General features: G+C 41.4%; 2 protein-coding genes across 5 annotated transcripts in view; one reads left to right on the plus strand and one right to left on the minus strand.

Moving 5' to 3' along the window:
- Window positions 1–19,621, minus strand: part of LOC115216711 (bifunctional coenzyme A synthase) — a 117,090-nt gene extending 97,469 nt beyond the window's left edge. Inside the window, exon 1 of the mRNA XM_036506753.1 lies at window positions 19,382–19,621. The gene's annotated coding sequence lies outside the window, so the exon portion shown is untranslated. The remainder of the gene's footprint in view (window positions 1–19,381) is intronic.
- Window positions 1–20,777, plus strand: part of LOC115216830 (serine/threonine-protein phosphatase 6 regulatory ankyrin repeat subunit A) — a 174,016-nt gene that overhangs the window by 20,683 nt on the left and 132,556 nt on the right. The window lies entirely within an intron of this gene.

Consider the following 20,777-nt stretch of genomic DNA (forward strand, 5'->3'; position numbering starts at 1 on the left):
CGGTGAGGATGTCGACAAGATTATTTTTGAACATTAGACATACATAAGTCTGTTCTGTGTGTGTAGGTGTACAGGTGAATGATTGTGTGTGTGTGACTGAATATCACCAACACCAAATAGATTTTCTTTAAAAATTTTGTTAACATTTCCTTGAATGTGTGTCTGTCTGTGGTGGTGGTGGTGGTGCATGTTGTTTAACCTTGGATCAATCTTGATTGAGAAGACTTATGATTAAGGGTGTTTTGGCCTTGACCAATGTTGTTTTGGGGCATATTTATATGACCAAATACAGGTGTGATTTGAGAAAGATTTAGTGAAGGCAGTGGTTGTTATTTAACCATAAGAGCAGACCTGTGATCAAGCTGTAATTATTCTGTTTTTTAACCTTGAGCGAGGAACTCTGGACCACATTATTTGAAAAAGACAGTTAAAGGTTGGTGACAGGAAGAGCATCTATCCATAAAAATCTCGCATCAGGCATCTCCCCTGTCACACTCTTTTTAAATGAATGGAAGAAAACAAAAATGAAATCATCAAATCGAAAAAGTGTCTTTTCTTATTCTATGTATCAAGTGGACCTCTTTTGTCTTACTGAGAATATGACAACCTCTCTAAAGCTGGTGCCATAATAAAGTACTGTATTTGATGGCATAAAAAATGCACAGGCATATTAGATGTATCCCAATTTCAGCAGCACATGTCAGGAAAAAAGTGATTGTCAGGGACAATGTTAGCTTATGGGAGGCTCAACTTTACATAAAAGATCTGAAGTGATTTTTTTTCTTTTTCAATATCACTTTTTGAAAAAAGTGTCTTATGCCATAAAAGTGATTGGTGAGAGGAACAATATCTAAGCATGGAAGCCATACAAGAAAGGCACAAACAAGTAAGCTGTGGTTCCTCCAATCCATCAAAAGAGGGCAGTAACACATGCCAGCATGGAAAATAGTTGTGAAATGATGATGATGATATATGTAAGGCTCTGTTGCTGCATTTAATAACTGAAAGTTTAAGTCACAATGTTGAAACTTTAACTGCAGATGAACCTGCAAGGGAGCTTTCTATATAGTCACACAAGCTGCTAGAGGTAGTAGCTAAATCTCTTTCTAGTCATGACTAGAAATAAAGGACAAGTCACTGGCATTACTAAAGTAACACTTCAATAAATGTAACAGTTATAGTTTTATTTCATTTTGTTGCTTCACCCTATCTCAGCCCTCAATAATAATAATAATAATAATAATAATAATAATAATAAAAGATAAAGCTACTTTCCGAGTTATATAGAACCATATGGTCAGTTTCCCTGTTTTCAGGTCGTATATATTCCTTGCCTGGACAGGATGCTGGTTCATCACTGGTTTACTTATTTTTGCCATCCAAGTGGACTGGGACAATGTGGAAATGAAGTATCTTGCTCAGGGGCATAATGCATTGTACAGTTCAAGAATTAAAACCACAATCTTAGGATGATGAAACAGCATGACCACTAAGCAATGTGCCTCCACTTGATCAAGAAGACCTTTGAGCAAAAGCAATCCAGGTGTAGGTGTGTGGTAAGTAACTTGCTTACCAACCACAGGGTTCCATGTTCAATCCCACTGCATGGCACCTTGGGCAAGTATCTTCTACTATAGCCTCAGGCCGACCAAAGCCTTGTGAGTGGATATGGTAGACGGAAACTGAAAGAAGCCTGCTGTATATATATATATATATATATGTATATGTTTGTGTGTCTGTTTGTCCCCCCAACATTGCTTGACAACCGATGCTGGTATGTTTACATCCCCATCACTTAACGGTTTGGCAAAAGAGCCGATAGAATAAGTACTAGGCTTACAAAGAATAAGTCCTGGGGTTGATTTGCTCGACTAAAGGCGAAAGAGATTTAGCTGCTATTTCTTGCATGCTGAGCAATCATGTACAGGCCTGGCCAACTCGAAAATTAAATTGTGGGCTACTTTAATTACAGTTTTTTGAGGGTCACTTTTATACTGACAACTGAAAGCATTTTGAAAGCATTATGCTATTACAATATTATCGTTGCAAAAATAGTATCTTTCTCTTCTATTTTTCATTACAATCTTTAATTTTTGATAAAACTTCTTTAAATGTTTGTTAAAATAAACCCATTTCCAGAAAGTATAAGCGGGTTGCATGTGGCCTGTGGGCCCCAATTTGGCCAGCCCTGATGTAATAGCTCTCTCTGTTGACTAATTCTCATTTCAGTTGGTACTGGCGGCAGCGACGGTGGTGATGGTGGTGGTTATAACGTGAAGTGTAGATAATAGGAAGCGGGTGTAGTAAGGATAACTCTAATGGTGGTGAAGGTTTGATGTGGAGTGGGTGATGGTATTGAGTGGGGGAGAGAGTAGAAAGTAAATTTGAAAATTTTTTTTTTAATGTTTTTTTTTTCATTTATTGCAACTTTATTAATTAAATATGTTACTTTGTTTAACATTTACACATGTACTCTGAAATTAGTTTTCATTTAGTCATCTATACACACATACACACAATGTACTTGTTTACATATGTGCACTCGCAAATGCACATGTAGCCATGTAATTAAACTGTACACACATGCTTACACACTCTCACATATATGGAGCAGACAGACTCATATATACACCTACAAGTAGACATACATAGCCACATGCTCACATACATTTCTCATTAGTTCCAGAAACTTTCAGGTTAATGATATAAGCTCAGTGTGTTGTAGGTGTGAGTCAGTTTGACTGACAGTGATAATGATGCTGATGGTGGCCTGCATGGCAATGATGGAAGTGGGTGAGCATCTCAGCTTCTTGATTCACTGTTACCTGGACACTGCTGTGAATGTGTGTGTGTGTGTGTGTTGCTTCTAATGAAGTTGCGATTGCTTTGTTTTTTTAGTCATGGTGTTTTAGATATTATTTATGAATACATACCGTAGCAATGCGGGCACACGCATAAACACTTAGCATTACATTATTTATACACATATACACATGGCCTTTCAGTCATCTTACACTCACACACAAACACACATCATGCTTATGTACTCCTCTGTGTGTGTGTGTGTGTGTGTGTGTGTACTTTATATATATATATATATGGGTGCAAGTGTGGCAGTGTGGTAAGTAGCTTGCTTACCAACCACATGGTTCCGGTTTCAGTCCCACTGCACGGCACCTTGAGCAAGTGTCTTCTATTATAGCCTCAGGCTGACCAAAACCTTGTGAGTGGACTTGGTAGACAGAAACTAAAAGAAGCCTGTCGTTTATGTATATATGTATATGTCTGTGTGTCTGTGTTTGTCCCTCCATCATAACTTGACAACCCCATAACTTAGTGGTTCAGCAAAAGAGATAGGATAAGTACTAGGCTTACAAAGAATAAGTCCTAGTATTGATTTGTTCAACTAAAGGCGGTGCTCCAGCATGACCACAGTCAAATGACAGAAACATAAAGAATAAAAGAATGTAAGCATATATGTGTGTGTTTATGCAAGTATGTATTTGTATATGTCTATACATATATGCTTTTATGTGCATGTGTATATGCGTATGTATGTATTTGTGTGTATATATGTGATATAGCTTCATTTCACAACTATTTTCCATGCATAAGTTGGATGGGTCATCATGGTCTGTGCCACTTCTTATTAGGAGAAACATACACATACACACACAAATATGTATGTGTGTGTTTGTGTGTGCAGACCTGCTCAGCTAAATGGGAACAAATGAGTATATAAAAACAGAAATGTGTTAGACATAGCATGATGTCGAGTATATTTCTATAAGATGTAGCACACTTGCCACTGTCATTGTAAGCATTCCAGCAGACCTTGGTGAGAAGGAGCAGGTGCCAAGTTGCTAGCTATCTCAATGCAGAAATTCCAGGTTTGAAAGCTAGGAATTGGTTAATCCACAAGCATTCTAAAAATATCTATATATATATATATAAAACACCAAGTCACATGTTTTGTTTTTTTAAATGTTTCATGTCGAGCTATAGAAGAGAAAGCAGTGATTGTGCTGAGAGAGGTGGAAGAAAGAGAAAGTGTTATAAAGAGAGATAAGTTAAAAAGATAAATGGATAAGATTGAGTGAGAGAGAGAGAGACAGAGAGAGAGCAGTCGACCAACGAATGAGATAGGTGGTCAAGAGTGGCTGGCAACAATGAAGCCCAAGAAGAAAATAGAGAGCACAGTTTGAAATGGGAAGATAGAAAATGAGGCAGAAATGAAGCCAGTCCTTCTTGATGGCTATGATACTGGAATACACCACACTCAAACATATATTTTGAACAAAAACACACACACACACTCTCTCTCACACACACACAAACAGACATTTAATTGGCAGAAAGTTTTATAAATATATATATATATATATATATATATCCTCATAATCGTTTAACGGCCGCTTCCATGTTAGCATGGGTTGGACAGTTTGACTGAGGACTGGCAAGCCAGATGGCTCCTATCTGATCTGGCAGAGTTTCTACAGCTGGATGCCCTTCCTAATGCCAACCACTACAAGAGTATAGTGGATGCTTTTTACGTGCCACCAGCACAAGGGCCAGTCAGGTGGTACTGGCAAATTGTCCATTAGCTTCACGCTTTCAAAAACATGTATATAGATGTTTCTGTGTGTGTTTGCATATGTGTATATATGTACATGTGTAGATATCTATATGTGTGTATGTTTATGTGGATAAATGTATATATTTAAATATCTGTTTCATCTGCTTCTTTACTACCCACAAGGGGCTAAACACAGAGAGGACAAACAAGGACAGACAAACGGATTAAGCCGATTACATCGACCCCAGTGCGTAACTGGTACTTAATTTATCGACCCCGAAAGGATGAAAGGCAAAGTTGACCTCGGTGGAATTAGAACTCAGAACGTAACAACAGACAAAATACCTCTAAGCATTTAGCCCGGAGGGCTACCGTTTCTGCCAGCTCGCACAGATATAGGTACATCTGTGTGTGTGTTTGTGTGTATATACATCGTCAGCATCACCATTTCATGTTGGCATGGATTGGATGGTCTGACCAGAGCTTGCAAGCAGGAGAGCTGCACCCGCTTCCAGTCTGATTTGGCTTGTTTCTCTGGCTGACTGCCCTTCCGAATGCCAAAATATACATGTATGTATACTACATAAGTGCAGATGTGTTTGTGTATATATGTGTATGTCAAGTTAGATGTATTTAAGATGTGGAGATCTCTTCAGCTCCTTTATCAATCACCTACATTCTCATACCAGTCCAGTTGTCTTTGTCTTGCCACCGGGCATATTATTTGAGAATGAGGAAATGAGTCATATGTTCAGACTGCGCTTTCTCACTTTAAAATATAAACTTGCACTAGTCTAGCATCTATGTCTAAAAAGTAAGACGGTGACACACAAATGAAAGACCTCAATTAGTCTTGTCTTAGTGGTTGCAGTATTACACACATCTGCAAAAATATATTACTTCTACTGCCATAGTTTCAGGCTAATGGAAGGTGTAGTATAAGGCAGGAACTGTCACAGTGTGCTCTCCCTTAACCAAATTTGCCTGTCTCACCAGTTTCAAATACTGTAAAGTCAGGCAGTCATGGCTTTCGTCGATTATTGATGATGGAAAATTTGTAAAGCTTAGATGGCAATCTTTTCACTGCTGCAGCTGTGGGGATGTCACACATTTGTGTCAATGAAATGCTGTTATTTTCCATAGCTTCAGGTGCATGGAAGATGTAGTGTGGACATGAATGGTTGTGATTGTGATGCTTGGGTCCCCTGCGTACCTGGTTTCTTTACTTCTTCCTTGCTTCCATGAATTGCTGGGTCATTGGAAAATTTGATGGATGAACAATCATGAGCGTATGTATGTGTGTGTCTATGTACGGATAGGTATGTATATATAGGCTTGAAACATCAAGGACTCTTAAATTTTTCCTGAGTGTCAAACTAATACGTCTTGTTTGTTGCTCCCTCACATGTCTCTGCCTTTTTTTGTTTGTTTTTTTTTTGTACAATATTAAACCATGTATGTATATAGCTACATGTGTATAGGTATACATACACATATAAACATGTACGTGCTCTTGCTGAAGTTCTTCAGACATGCTGTTCTGTGTGTATGTGTATACACACGCAGTTTATATATATATATTATAATAATAGGTGTGCGTATATGAATGCAAAAAACTGTGGGTGTGTGTGTGTGTGTATATATTCAAGCATTTTAATGAAATTTGACACTATATTGTTTACATGATATATACATGTGTGTGTGGTGTGTGTGTATATATATATATATATATATAAATATATATATATATATATATATTTGTATTTATTTACTTTGTTGCCTAAACAAAAAACAGGTATATATACACATGTTTGTGTGTGAGTGAGTGAATGTATATTTGTTTTTGTATGTTGGTTAATACTTACAGTATGTTGATCTCCCTACCATCCACCCAGGATGTTGTCAGCTTCCACCCTCGCCAATTATTTCCTACCCATTGCCTAGGCATTTTTATCAACACCCAAAAATAACATAAGTTTCTGCTGGGTTCCTCCAACATGATCTTCATGACACATAAATTTTCTCTCTCTCTCTCTCTCTCTCTCTCTTCCTCCCTCTCTCTTTCTCACACACACCTACTCCCACCCTTATTCAAACACACTCGCATATTCTTTCTATTTCTTTCTCTCAAACACTCATACACACCATCAAACCCGCATGCACTCCATCATGGACACACACACACACGCGCTCCATCAAGCACACACACTCCGTCATACATGCACACACACACACACTCTGTCACGCACACACACACACACTCTCCGTCATACACACTGTGTCATGCACATACACACACTGTCATGCACACACACACACTCTGTCATGCACACACACACACTCTGTCATGCACACACACACACTGTCATGCACACACACACAAACACACTGTCATGCACACACACACACACACTGTCATGCACACACACTCCATCATACACGCACACACGCTCCATCATACATGCACACATGCTCTCCATCTTACATGCACACACGCTCTCCCTCATACATGCACACACGCTCTCCATCATACATGCACACATGCTCTCCATCATACACACACACATGCTCTGCATCATACATGCACACACGCTCTCCATCATACACACACACACACTCTGCATCATACATGCACGCACGCTCTTCATCATGCTGTCTCTGAGCAATCTTTCTGGCTTAAATAATCTCTTATTATAAAAGGCAGATTTTATCTGCCTCCCTTTGTCAGTTATAGAAATCTACAATATAGGATTTCTTCAATTACAATTTACCTAGCATTTTTAAGAGTAGAATGCATCGGGTTTTGCCAGGTCCATGTATATATAATAGAGAGAGAGCATTTACTGAGGTTAACTTTGCCTTTCATTCTCTCAGGATCAATAAAATAAAGTATTAGTCATGTACTTGGGTCAGTTTAATTAACACTCTCCCACCTCAGATCGCTAAACTTGTGCCTAAATTACAAACTATTACTATAATTTTACCAAGATCAAAATTATGATCTTTGCTTTTCGCTCTGTGGTGTTTGTGTGTGTGTGTGAGAGAGAGAGAGAGAGAGTGGGCACTAATTTAAAATTTTGTTTATTTATTTTGGTTTCAGTTTGTAGATTGCTGATATTGTCTTTCGTTCTATTTTCATCTTATACTACTTTAGCATCTGTATCCACGTCTCCCATTAATTTGTGACCTTGTACTAATGTAAGAAACGCTGCTTCCTCATTCAGAGCCAATCAGCTGGAATTGGAATGAATGATTCCCTGAGTATGCGATGGTTTCTAGTGCATCATCTGAAAGTATGTTTAGTTGGGTGGGTTTGGAGGGTGATATGATCTCAGTCAGGATGAACAACTATGCCGATGGGGGATGGAGCAGGAGAACAGACGCAGAAAACATACATTAATTAGGGTTAGTTAACCAAGATTTAGGATAAAAGAATGTTAATGAACTTCCTTGGCATTAAGATGCACCAAGGCATTGTGTGTGTGTGCGTGTATATATATATATATGGGTCAAACAACTGTGTGTTCACATATTTGTGTGTATATACATGTATATATTTGTGTATTTACACACACTGAACCAAGTGAAGTTGTGGCCAATGCCAGTGGCACATAACATTCACCATTCAAGTGTCAAGTGTAGCCAATGCCAACTGGCACACGTATTGGTGGCACGTAAAAAGCACCATTTGAGCATGGCCGATGCCAGTACCACCAGACCTGCTCCCATACCAGTGGCACATAAAAGCACCCACTACATTCTCGGAGTGGTTGGCATCAGGAAGGGCATCCTGCTGTAGGAGCCTTGCCAAATCAGACTGGAGCCTGGTGCAGCCTCCTGGTTTGCTAGTCCTCAGTCAAACCATTCAACCCACACCAGCATGGAAAGCGGACATTAAACGACGACAATGATGATATATATATATGTATATATACATAGATATATATACATATATATATATACACGCGCGCGCGTGCACATACACACATATATATGTGGATTTGTTAGATGGAATCTGGAAAAAGCACATCATGTGTTTGATGTGTGTATGCCTATTTGGAGCAGGAGCGATAAGTTGATTCTGTCACTTCCAGTACTTAACTGGTCCCTTATTTGATCAACCCCAGAAAGATTAAATGCAAAGTTGACCTCAGTAACTGGACTGCAAAGAGCCAGAAGAAACATTGCAAAACCCTTTCTCCAGTGCTCTTGTGGTTCTGCCAGGAACAGGTACACACACAAATCAGATGAGAAGAAAAAACAATTATAGTATATACAGGATATAAATGAATGGTAGTGCCCTCAGAGGAGGACAACTGCCTTGGAGCAACTGAGAAGCTCCACAAATTTCTTCCACCTATAGTTACATGCTGTGTAGTGGCCCTTTCACTCAAACCATACTCAACAATCTTGCCTGCTTGAAAACCAATTTACAGGAGAATAAAGTTAAGGGGTTAACCAGAGAACAAAGTGACTGTACTCAAAGTGAAATGTCTGTGTGGCTTATTAACGCACTTCTCGAAATCTGGTCTTAGTATTCAAGATATGTATGGTGTGTGTACGGCTGATAATGTTTGTACACATGCACACACACACACATTATAAAATTAAGCTGACCAACCAACTGGTACAATCTCAGTACACCATTACTACAAGACAGAGCAAGTGGAAACAAGTTTTGAGATGTTACTATGAACAGCCCCCCTCCTTCACTTCTCTTTCAGATTATTGGAATAATAGGGTTTCCTTGGTGTTAGTGGTGGATGGTAATAGAATATTGTCCTCTTAACAGCAGTTTATAAATGAAACTGTAAATACAATCCTAACAAATGAGTATTTTCATGTTGTTGCTAGTTACAAGGACAGAAATGCATGGAGGATACTAATAGTATTATTATCATCATCATTTAGGCAGCAAGCTGGGAGAATCGTTAGAATGCTGGACGAAATGCTTAGCGGTATCTTGCCTATCACTATGTTCTGAGTTCGAATTCCACTGAGGTCGACTTTGCCTTTCATCCTTTTGGAGCCAATAAATTAAGTACCTGTTGCGTATTGGGGTCGATGTAATCAACTGGACCCTTCCCCTTGTACCTAGAGTAGAAAAGATTATTAATATTAAGGCAGCAAGCTGGCACAGTTGTTAGCATGCTGGACAAAAAGCTTAGCGGTATTTCACCCGCCACTGTGTTCTGAGTTCAAATTCCGCCAAGATCGACTTTGTCTTTCATCCTTTCACAGCTCGATAAATTAAGTGTCAGTTATGCACCAGGGTCGATGTAGTTGACTGGTACCCTCCCTCAAAATTTCAGTCCTTGCGCCTGTAGTAGAAAGAATTATTATTACTACTAAGGTGGTGAGATGCCCAAAATGCTTAGCAGCATTTCATTCATCTTTAGATTCTGTGTTCAAATTCTACCCAGCTCTTTGCCTTTATCCCTGAGGGATTGTTAAAAGTAAAGTACCAGTCAAATTTCAGGGTCAATGGTATTGACAAATTACCCTCCCCCAATCTAAAAACAAGCATACAGATCTGCTACTACTGCGACTACTGCTTCCACTTAGTGACACCTTGGACAACTCAAAATTATGTGGTTGGTAAGCTAATGGCTTACCACACAACCAGGCTTGTGCCTACATGTGTGTGTGTGTATGGAAAAAAAAGGTCAAGATAGAAAATGCTAAAATAATTTTATAAAAAATCATTTCAGCAGGGGTTTCAGTCATTGAGACTTTATCAACTGTAAGTATGGAAAACAATTAAATTTTAGAAAAACTAAAAGTAAAGTTTTTTTAAAAGAATATTTTCATAGTGTTCAAATACAAGTGGCATTTTCCTTGTTTCTGCCTGTCTCTGTCTCACTTGTTTACTCTTGTGGGTTTGAGGTCGTTGTGTGTGTGTGTGTGTATATATATCATCATCATCATCGTTTAACGACCGTTCTCCATGCTAGCATGGGTTGGACGGTTCGACCGGGGATCTGGGAAGCCAGAAGGCTGCACCAGGCTCCGGTCTTATCTGGCAATGTTTTTACAGCTGGATGCCCTTCCTAACGCCAACCACTTCGTGAGTGTAGTGGGTGCTTTTTACGTGCCACCTGCACTGGTGCCAGGCGAGGCTGGCATCGGCTACGGTCGGATTGGTGCATTTTACGTGCCACCTGCACGGAAGCCAGTCGAGGCGGCGCTGGCATCGGCCATGATTCGGATGGTGCTTTTTACGTATCTCCAGTCCAGGGGTCCTGGCATCTGCCGGGTGCCAGTCATAGGATTGGTTCAATTTCGATTTCACTTGCCCCAACAGGTCTTCGCAAGCAAAGGGAGGTTGGCATAGGTGCCTGTCATCGGATGAGGTTCGATATCGACTTCGCTTGCCTCAACAGGTCTTTGTGTGTCCAAGGGAGGAAAGGCATGCATAAGTGGGCTGGACTCACTTGTCCTGCCTGGTCTTTTCACGCACAGCATATTTCCAAAGGTCTCAGTCGCTGGTCATTTCCTCAGTGAGACCTAAAGTAGACTATATATTAGTCATATATATATAATTAATAATATCAAAGGGTAATCAGAAATATTAGAAATTTCCATTATCAGTGGCCTAGCGTGTAAAACTTTAGTCAGTAGAATATATATTAGTCATATAAATACAGTGTACATTTAAACACATAAGAGGCATCCATCATAGGACTCCTTGCACGCTAGAGAGAACAGTTAAATTCCAAACCACTATTAGGGATAAAATTTTTAAGGGAATGAAAAATAAAAGTTAGATGGTAAATGTTTTTATTTTTCATTCCTTTCGAAATTTTATCCCTAATTGTGGTTTGGAATTTAACTGTTCTCTCTAGCGTGCAAGGAGTCCTATGATGGATGCCTCTTATGTGTTTAAATGTACACTGTATTTATATATATATATAGTGGCTGTGTGGTAAGTAGCTTGCTTACCAACCACATAGTCCCGGGTTCAGTCCCAATGCGTGACACCTTGGGCAAGTGACTTCTACTATAGCCACAGCTCTGACCAAAACCTTCTCAGTGGATTTGGTAGACAGAAACTGAAAGAAGCCCGTTATATATATGTATATGTTTGTGTGTCTGTGTTTGTCCTGCCACCATTGCTTGATAACTGATGTTGGTGTGTTTACATACCTATAACTTCACAGTTCGGCAAAAGAGACTGTTAGAATAAGTATTAGGCTTACAAAGAGCAAGTCCTGGGATCGATTTGTTCCACTAAAGGCGATGCTTACATTGATTCCAACTCTCACCTGGAACTTACATTGACCCCCAACTCTCACCTGGAACTTACATTGACCCCCAACTCTCACCTGGAACTTACATTGACCCCCAACTCTCACCTGGAACTTACATTGACCCCCAACTCTCACCTGGAACTTACATTGACCCCCACTCTCACCTGGAACTTACATTGACCCCCAACTCTCACCTGGAACTTACATTGACCCCAACTCTCACCTGGAACTTACATTGACCCCATCTCTTACCTGGAACTTACATTGACCCCAGCTCTCACCTGGAACTTACATTAATCTCAACCCAGCTCACAACTTACATTGACTTCCACCAGCTCTCACCTGGAACTTACATTGATCCCCAGTACTCAGCTGGTACTTACTTTAAAGATTTCATTTTATCAATCCCAAAAGGATGAAAAGCACAGTTGGCCTCAGCAGAATTTGAACTCAGAATGTAAAACCGAAAGAAATGCTACTAAGCATTTTGTCCTACATACTAACGACTAAACTGCGACGCATTTGTTGATGAAGGTGTGGTGCACATAATTGGTGGGATTGTAAAACCTTGTGGAACGTCGTAATGGAGGTTATTCCAGTGCTCATTGTCCTCATTTTCTAGAATGATAGATTGTGGTTTGTGGAAGATTTGGCTCTTGTTTCTTGTAGGTCAAGCAAGCATATAAATACTTCATTATGTGGGAGTGTATTATAATAATGGTTGTATGGTTATTTTGAAGTGTGCTTGATTGTGTGTGTATGTGTGTTTTTCTTTCCTATTGTGCTGTTAGTGTTTATGTGCATGAGTGTATGTGCATGCGATATATAGTTTTGTCATTCACTTACATGTCGCAAAACAAACATGCAGTATCATAGAATCAACCTACACATTTTAAAATAAATATACACATTTTGTGTATATAACTATTTCACTTGTCTGGTGGTATTTTGCATTGAATTCAACTACAGTGATTTTCTAGCATTTCCTCACTAACTCTATATAACCTGTATAACAAGTACTACACACATTTAGTAGAACAACAATATATAACAAATATTCTGCAATGACATACGCACACAGTAACACAGCAATGTATCAAACCCTATAATCTCTTTCTGTTTCATGTGCATACGTGTGATCGCATGCATACATGCACACAAAAGAAAGACCCAGGAATAGTTATTTCATTAAGATGTTTGCTTTGGAACCATGTGGTTTTTGGTTCAGTCCTACTGTGTGGCATCTTAAGCAAGTGGCTTTTACCATAGTATTATTACTCCAGGCCAAACAATGCCCTTGTGATGGAATTTGGCAGATGGAAACTGAAAATTTGTCTGTCTGTCTGCGTGTGCACATGCACACACACACGCGGGTGAGCATGTAAGTGCAAAGCAAAGTGGAAGAAATAGTACTTGAATACCAAAGGTAGAGTAATATGCTTTTTATTAAAGCTGCAAAATTACCCCTGAACTCTTAGTTTCACATCCCCATGTGAATAATACTCTATACATATATGATGAATACTTTATATATACATACATACATATATATATATATGGTGTGTAATATTCCCTACGATTTATATTCATTCTCGCTAGATGGTGTGTAATATTCCCTACGATTTATATTCATTCTCGCTAGATGGTGTGTAATATTCCCTACGATTTATATTCATTCTCGCTAGATGGTGTGTAATATTCCCTACGTGTGTGAGAGAGAATCGTGATGTGGTAGGAGAGAAGTGTGTTCGCATGGATGATGGTTCACTTGCGCTAAATGAGGATGCAAAGAGAGAGGTTTGGAGATGCCACTATGAAAGGTTGCTGAATAAAGAAAATGAATGGGATAAAGAGAGTCTGCCGAATGTTGACCCAACAGAGGGACCAGCTATCCGAGTTGATAGTTCCGTGGTAGCTAAGGCAATTAGAAGCATGAAGACAGGGAAAGCCCCAGGCCCATCAGGAATTACTGCAGAGATGCTCAAAATATCTGGCAGTGTCGGCTATAACCTAGTCACCCATATAGTCAACCAGGTGATACACGAAGGAGTCATACCCAATGACTGGTGTAGCAGCATACTAGTCAACTGCTACAAAGGTAAAGGTGATGCCCTAGATACAAATAATTACAGAGGTATCAAGCTGTTGGATCAAGTAATGAAGGTTACGGAGAGGGTCATAGCCCAACTAATTAGAGAGAGAGTTAGTTTAGATGAGATGCAGTTTGGGTTCGTGCAAGGGAAAAGTACCACAGATGCTATATTCCTGGTAAGGCAGCTGCAGGAGAAATACCTAGCCAAAGATAAGCCCCTGTACCTGGCTTTTGTTGACATGGAGAAAGCTTTTGATAGGGTCCCCCGATCCCTTATCTGGTGGTCAATGAGGAAACTAGGGATAGATGAATGGCTGGTGAGGACTGTGCAAGCCATGTACAGAGATGCCATAAGTAAGGTTAGGGTTAGCAACATGTACACAGAAGAATTCAAAGTAGAGGTTGGGGTCCACCAGGGTTCAGTACTCAGCCCCCTCCTATTTATCATAGTCCTACAGGCAATTACGGAGGAATTCAAGACAGGTTGTCCCTGGGAGCTCCTCTACGCTGACGACCTTGCTCTTATTGCTGAGTCACTATCAGAGCTGGAGGAGAAGTTCCAGGTGTGGAAGGAGGGTTTAGAATCGAGGGGCCTTAGAGTCAACCTAGCTAAAACCAAAGTACTAATAAGTAGGAAGGTAGACAATCCACAAATGTCTTCAGGAAGATGGCCCTGCTCGATCTGTAGAAAAGGTGTAGGTAGAAACTCTATAAGATGTACCCAGTGTAAGCTATGGACACATAAGAGGTGCAGCAATGTCAAAGGTAGGCTAACTGGGAAGATAGTTTTTGTATGTGGCAGATGCTCAGGAGCATTAACCTCCGAAAATCTGCAGAAAATAACTTCAGTCACTTAACAAGGGGAAAAACTAGAAGTAGTTGATAGCTTCCGTTATCTAGGTGACCAAGTCAGTAGTGGGGGTGGGTGCGCTGAAAGTGTAACTGCTAGAATAAGAATAGCCTGGGCAAAGTTTAGGGAGCTCTTACCTCTGCTGGTGACTAAAGGCCTCTCGCTCAGAGTAAAAGGCAGACTGTATGATGCGTGTGTACGAACAGCCATGCTACATGGCAGTGAAACATGGGCCGTGACTGCCAAGGACATGCGTAAGCTCATGAGGAATGAAGCCAGTATGCTCCGATGGATGTGTAATGTCAGTGTACATACTCGACAGAGCGTTAGCACCTTGAGAGAAATGTTGTACCTAAGAGGCATCAGTTGTGGTGTGCAAGAGAGACGATTGCGCTGGTATGGTCATGTGGCGAGAATGGATGAAGATAGGTGTGTGAGAAAGTGCCAATCCTTAGCAGTTGAGGGAACCCGTGGAAGAGGTAGACCCAGGAAAACCTGGGACGAGGTGGTGAAGCACGACCTTCGAACTTTAGGCCTCACTGAGGAAATGACCAGCGACCGAGACCTTTGGAAATATTCTGTACGTGAGAAGACCAGGCAGGACAAGTGAGCCCAGCCCACTTATGAATGCCTTTCCTCCCTTGGACACAAAGACCTGTTGAGGCAAGCGAAGTCGATATAGAACCTCATCCGACGACAGGCACCCATGCCAACCCCCTTTGCTTGCGAAGACATGTTGGGGCAAGCGAAATCGAAATCGAAGTCAAAATCGAATTGAACCAGCCAGGATCCCTGGTCTGGTGGTACGTAAAAAGCACTATCCGACTCGTGGCCGATGCCAGCGCCGCCTCCACTGGCTTCCGTGCCGGTGGCACGTAAAATACACCAATCTGACCGTACGACAGGCACCCATGCCAACCCCCTTGCTTGCGAAGACATGTTGGGGCAAGCGAAATCGAAATCGAATTGAACCAGCCAGGATCCCTGGTCTGGTGGTACGTAAAAAGCACCATCCGACTCATGGCCGATGCCAGCACCGCCTCGTCTGGCTTCCGTGCCGGTGGCACATAAAATACACCAATCCGACCGTGGCCGTTGCCAGCCTTGCCTGGCACCTGTGCAGGTGGCACGTAAAAAGCACCCACTACACTCACGGAGTGGTTGGCGTTAGGAAGGGCATCCAGCTGTAGAAACACTGCCAGATAAGACTGGAGCCTGGTGCAGCCTTCTGGCTTCCCAGATCCCCGGTTGAACCGTCCAACCCATGCTAGCATGGAGAACGGACGTTAAACGATGATGATGATGATGATGATGATATCATCATCATCGTCGTTTAATGCCTGTTTTCCATGCTGGCATAGGTTGGATGGTTTGACTGAGGTCTGGAGAGCCAGCGGCTGCACCAGGCTCCAATCTGATCTGACAATGTTTCTACAGCTGGCTGCCCTTCCTAACACCAACTATTCCTCGAGAGTAGTGTGTGCTTTTTACGTGCCACTGGCACGGGCCAGTCACTGGGTACTGGCATCAGCCATGTTTGGATGGCGCTTTTTACGTGCCATCAGCACAGGACCCAGTCAGAGGGCACTGGCCACAGCTACGATATTGGTTCTACTTGACTCAACAGGTCTTCTCAAGCATATCATATCACCTGATGCATCAGGAGTACTCTTAACACTTGATATATATATATATATGTATATACACAGCAAATTCAGAAATCATTCTAGGGCAGTTACTAATTTAGTTTAGTTGAATTTTAACTCCCAAAAGAGCTTAATAAAGATTTATTACCATGCAATTATAAATAGTTCGGGCCTGTGACACTTATATAGGGATGTGTGTGTGTGTGTCTGCCAGTTCCATGTAGGGAGCACCTGTTGCACCTGAGAAGCACCTGTGCTGGTGCCGCCTGGGAAGCACCCATGCCGGTGCCGCCTGGGAAGCACCCGTGCCGGTGCCGCCTGGGAAGCACTCGTGCCGGTGTCGCCTGGGAAGCACCCGTGCCGGTGCCGCCTGGGAAGCACCCGTGCCGGTGCCGCCTGGGAAGCACCCGTGCCGGTGCCGCCTGGGAAGCACCCGTGCCGGTGCCGCCTGGGAAGCACCCGTGCCGGTGCCGCCTGGGAAGCACCCGTGCCGGTGCCGCCTGGGAAGCACCCGTCCCGGTGCCGCCTGGGAAGCACCCGTCCCGGTGCCGTCTGGGAAGCACCCGTGCCAGTGCCGTCTGGGAAGCACCCGTGCCAGTGCCGTCTGGGAAGCACCCGTGCCAGTGCCGTCTGGGAAGCACCCGTGCCAGTGCCGCCTGAGAAGCACCCATGCCGGTACCGCCTGAGAAGCACCCAGCACACTTAGTAAAGTGATTGGCATTAGGAAGGGCATTCAACCATAGAAACCAAACCAAATCAGTCTGGAACCTGGTGCAGTTCTGGCCAAACTGTCCAACCCATGCCAGTATGGACGTTAAATTATGAAGATGATGATGTATATTATTTTATGTATGTCAAGATATAATAAAAACAACTTGACATTAAACTGAAGAGTTACTCAATACTTTTTAGTAAAGTACATATTTATTATACTTTTACAAGTAGAGGCACAAGTGTAAATGTGTCTGTGGAGTGCTCAGCCACTTGCACGTTAATTTCACAAGCAAGCTGTTCAATTGATTGGATCAGTTGGAACCCTCGTTGTCGCTGTAACCGGAGTGCCACAATACCTTTACAAGAAGCAGGGTGACAGTGACTTCAAAGTTTCAGCTTGTTGGACAGGCTGCTCTGCAAAGGCTGTAGCAGACTTTAAACCCTGAAGCCACTGTCACCCCTCTTTTTGTCGAAGTATAACATATATATATAGTGAGAATTTACAAAAAAAGCAAAAGACGAAGACAGGTGTGTAAACAACAAACAGATGTATTAATTTAACGCTTGGGAAGTGAGAAAGTCTTTTATATTTCAAGTCTATGCTCTTCAAAACACAGAAACAGGGAGAGAAAATAGAAAAAGGTTTACTGGCTAGCAATGTATCATATATATATATGACTGGCACTGTGCTGGTGGCACATGAAAAGCACCATTCGAGTGTGGTTGATACCAGTGCCACCTGATTGGTCACATGCTGGTGGCACATAAAAAGCACCATTCAAGTGTGGTCATTGCCAGTGCCGCCTGACTGGCTCCCAGTCCAGTGGCACATAAAAAGCACCCACTATACCCTCAGAGTGGTTGGCATTAGGAAGGGCATCCAGCTGATTAAACTTTGCCAGATCAGCTGTATAAACCTTGCCTGGTGCAGCCTCCTGGCTTGAAAGTCCTCAGTCAAACCGTCCAACCCATGCCAGAATGGAAAGCGGACGTTAAACAACGATGACGATATAGAAATGAATGAATTTGAGGTTATCTAGATAAATGTGTGTTGGGGGTTAGAAGTTTTGGGATGAAATTATATTTAGTAGTCTTCTGTATAGGGAGGTGGGAGAGTGGGTGGAGGTCAAGTATTGTAGGTTGTTAGGTGTTGATAAGGAAAGTTGTTAGGTACTTCCGCTGAGATTCATAGCTGTTATCTGTGCTGAGAAGGGGGGGAGTCATGCGTGCACGCGTGTGTGTGTGTGTGAATATTTGCACTGGTTTGAACACAAAAGAGCTACTCCATCTTTTACACACCCATCATTCCTGCAGATTCACTGATGCAGTTGTACATAACCCTTTTGGAACTGACCTGCCTGTCTCAGGCAGGTCAGTTCCAAAAGGGTTATGTACAACTGGAAGGTTTTTTTTTTAAGTTTGTATCATTGAACCGGTGGCAGTCTCTGCCACCGGTTCAATGATACAAACTTAAAAAAAAAACCTTCCATTAAAATTTCGTGTTAATTTATGTCTCAAATCACAGCTTAGTAGTGACAGTTATTTTACTAAATTCATCATTATTTTTTAAAGATTGACACAATGCCAGCATAATTCCACTGAAATATGGTAACAAAAGGCTTAACGCATACAAACTCATATTCATTTGTACAGATTCTTATGTATACAACTGCATATGCTTGCAACTATGTGTATATACATCCATTTAAATACTTACATATATACTCTCTCTTTCTCACTCTCGCTTTTTCTCTCTCCCTTTCTCTCTCTCTTGCTTTCTCTCTCTCCCCCTTTCTCTCTCTCCCCCTTTCTCTCTCTCTCGCTTTCTCTCTCTCTCGCTTTCTCTCTCTCGCTTTCTCTCTCTCCCTTTCTCTCTTTCCCTTTCTCTCTTTCCCATTCTCTCTCTCCCTTTCTCTCTTTCTCTCTCTCCCTTTCTCTCTCTCCCTCTTTCTCTCTCTCTCTCTCTCTCTTCCTTTCTCTTTCTCACTCTCTCTTTCTCACTCTCTCTCTTTCTCACTCTCTCTCTTTCTCACTTTTTCTTTCTTACTCTCTCTCCTCCTCCCCCTTCCCCTCTCTCCCTCTCCCAGACACACGTGTGTAGTTAAATATGCACATGCTTAGACATGCACACATCTACCTACCATACAAGGACACACACACTATATGCACATGGCTAAATACATGCATACCCATGTACCATACATACAAACACACACACACACACCACACACACACACGGTCATGAATTCTTACCTTCAGAAGTATTATTATTCCACTTCTCAGCTGAGACTGTATCTTGAGGTACTAGGTTCAAATTCTCCTTGGGAGTGGTTGAATGGTTGTTCTCTCTCAGAACATGACTTCAGAGCACCTCCCTCAAAGTACCAGTAATGTGCTACAACAGATTGTGTCAGCTATGTTCCTTGCCTTCTGAGGAAATTATTGTGGTGGTTTTGTTTGAGCTCTTTACATTCTGAGTTCAAATCTCACTGAAGTCAGCCTGGCTTTTCATCCTTTCTGTGGTTGATTAAATAAAGTACTGTTCCAGCATTGGGTTAATTACCTCTTCCTTCTTCTCCACACAAATTTCTAACTTTGTATCTTTGTTACAAATTATTATTATTATTATTATTATTGATGTTGTTGCTGCAGTGGATGGCAGAAATAGCAAGCAGAATGAGTTAAATTCTTTGCAATGCTTAATTACATTTGAGTTCAAATCCACCTGAAGTTGACTTTGTATTTCATCTTTATGTGAGGACTATAAAATAAGTCATGTGCTGCGGGTCAGTTGTTACTTCACTGTTCCCAAAGTTTCCCCCCAGATTTTCCCCCTTTTGCCCTTGTTAAAGCAAAGCAGAAATGAGTAAACACCAGGTGACATATTCTCTCCTTAGATCTGCTGGCTCTGACATCAGTAACGATAAGGTAGAGAAGGATGAGGAGGATAGAAAAAGAATATCAGAAGTTGTTGTCTAAGGCCCAAGTCAACCCTGTATGAAACAGACTTATGGCAGTATCATTCCAGATGTGACCACCATGTCTGATTGCATATCTATGACTACATTATCCATCATCTTTTTTTGTTTTTCTTTTTAAGAGTGTATAGTGTGCTTTGAGGGTAAGTTGACTGCTATTTCTAGAAGATCAGGCTACCATGTAAAGGCTGCCCCCTTTGGTTCAGGTTCCATTCTGGGCACTGGTGTTCACTTGCATCTTCATGAGAAGTCCGTCCATTGGAGATTTAAATATGTTAGCAAAAATAAACAGACCTTTAGATTTGTATCTCCACCCATTACACACACACACACACACACACACACACACAAATAGCCATTTGCAATTATACATGCACTCACACATATGCACTCACTCACTCACAAGCACATGCACACACTCTAAAATATAATCTTCTACACAGATGCATCCAGATACATATATACACATACATACAATCCCTAACCTTCACACACACATACATAATTACATCGTTATGTGTTGTTGGAAGATTGCCAATATATAAGATTAATTAAATCAGCCCATTGTAGCATCAGACAATAACATACACTCGCATAAGCAAATATACACATACATATACATATATACACATACATATATACACATACATATACACACATACATATACACA

Source organism: Octopus sinensis, linkage group LG10, assembly GCF_006345805.1.
Source record: "Octopus sinensis linkage group LG10, ASM634580v1, whole genome shotgun sequence".
Taxonomy (NCBI): domain Eukaryota; kingdom Metazoa; phylum Mollusca; class Cephalopoda; order Octopoda; family Octopodidae; genus Octopus; species Octopus sinensis.